The sequence below is a fragment of the Cryptomeria japonica genome, chromosome 10, assembly GCF_030272615.1.
Source record: "Cryptomeria japonica chromosome 10, Sugi_1.0, whole genome shotgun sequence".
NCBI classification, from domain to species: domain Eukaryota; kingdom Viridiplantae; phylum Streptophyta; class Pinopsida; order Cupressales; family Cupressaceae; genus Cryptomeria; species Cryptomeria japonica.
This window is the reverse complement of record NC_081414.1, coordinates 300,453,597-300,455,294: the sequence shown is the minus strand read 5'-3', so window position 1 is coordinate 300,455,294 and position 1,698 is coordinate 300,453,597. Positions and strand designations below refer to the sequence as shown.

The window sequence follows — 1,698 nt, the reverse complement described above, 5'->3', positions numbered from 1 at the left end:
TTAACAACTATTATAAATTAAAATATATTTATATAATTTAAAATTATACAAAATCCATACAAGACTAACACATCTTATTATGCTTTCTTGCCTTAAAAGTAGACATTTATTTTACTTTTCAGTAAAGAAATCAATACATTTATTGTAGTGACAAGCACAAAAGAAAACAAATCAACTGAAAAACAAGTTCAAGCTAAGAAAGAGGGAAGAAAAGAGAGAACGCGATTCTATAGGCGGGCAAGGATGAAGGGTAGTCGAGGACTAGGGGTAGAAGAAAGCAAGTAATCAGGGATGTTCAAGCTTAAGAAAGTGGAAAGAAAATCGAGAACATTATTATGTAGGCGGTCAAGGATGATGGGTGAAAGAAACCAAGCAATCAGGTACTTTTAAGGCCACCCTTGAGCAGCTCGATAGTCTGTGTGTTTGTCTTGAATGATTTGGCCAGAACATCATCGGGGATACCGGTTGTGAAGAGAGTAGAAGGGACTGACACAGTGCCTGCATTGGCGCTCCCAAAGGTAGAAACAGCCAAGGCCTCGAAGGCAGCATCCGTGTTGAGCTAGTAATGGAGGAGTCCTTTAGGAAACACAAATAAATCCCCTGAAATGAGGGTCTGTGTGAAGAGCTTTCCCGTGGTGTCAACAACTCCAACCAGGAGAGCTCCGTCCACAAGAAACAGAAGTTCAGAAGCGCGGGGGTGAGTGTGAGAAGGGTTCAGTCCGCCCATAGGGAACTGCAGCACCGCTATTAACACGCCCAACCCATTCAGTGCTGGAAACTCTGCCACCACCGCCTTCGTCACGTTTACTGCTATCTGCCCAGTTAAATTGTTGTTTTGCACATTTCAGAATCCCGTGAAAGTGAAGAAACTGCCAGTCAAATTAAGTGGGTTCTGCCCCAGCAGAACAAGGAAATCGGTGAGAATATCAGGATCCGATGAGTAGATTGTGCCAACACTACTGAATACCACTAAAATTGCAATCAAACAAGCTCCATTAAATTCCATCTCTTTCTGAATATTAATACTACAGAAAGGAGGAGTTCTAAAAGTTTGGGTGTGAAGGGAAGTTGATAGAAAGCATGTATTTATAGGACAGCCAGAGTTTACATTGCAGAGAGTTGCGAGGACATCAATGGTGAAGCCGGCTTTGTTTTCTATCTCCTCTCCTTAGCCGAAGCTAAATTTCAAAAATGTTTGGAAACCTATATCAGATTTTCCCACGAAAATTGGCCACCTCAATCTCGATTATGTCAGAGCGATCTACACAAAAATTACTTGATTGTGTCGATCAATTTTAATTTAAGAATATACCTATTACGATTTCCTTTTGCTCAATCCTAGTTCGACAATTTTTTTGATTTATACCGTCTTGCAAACTTACAAATAATTATTTATACAATCCGTCTCCTGCAAGACTGAGGCATTGTGTGATTCGACAGGCACATTTTGAGCAGACCATTTTAAGAGGGAATAATCGATGGCAGTTGTTAATTCATTGTCCATTTAAGCAGTTTAACGTCTTTTGATGTTAGTTATGTTTGTCATTTTTTTTATATTTTAAATTGGTATTTCTTTTTTCTTAAAAAAACATTAATTTTATAATTTTATATTATTATTTGTTAAGTTAGGCTTCTCTCAATTCTTGTCCATACTTGAAATCTACAAACCCCCATCCTAGGTCAATTTTATAATGCAAA

General features: G+C 38.4%; 1 pseudogene; it reads right to left on the bottom strand.

Moving 5' to 3' along the window:
* Window positions 1–376: 376 nt before the first annotated feature.
* On the bottom strand, window positions 377–1,006 carry LOC131040885 (germin-like protein 9-3; annotated as a pseudogene).
* Window positions 1,007–1,698: the final 692 nt, after the last annotated feature.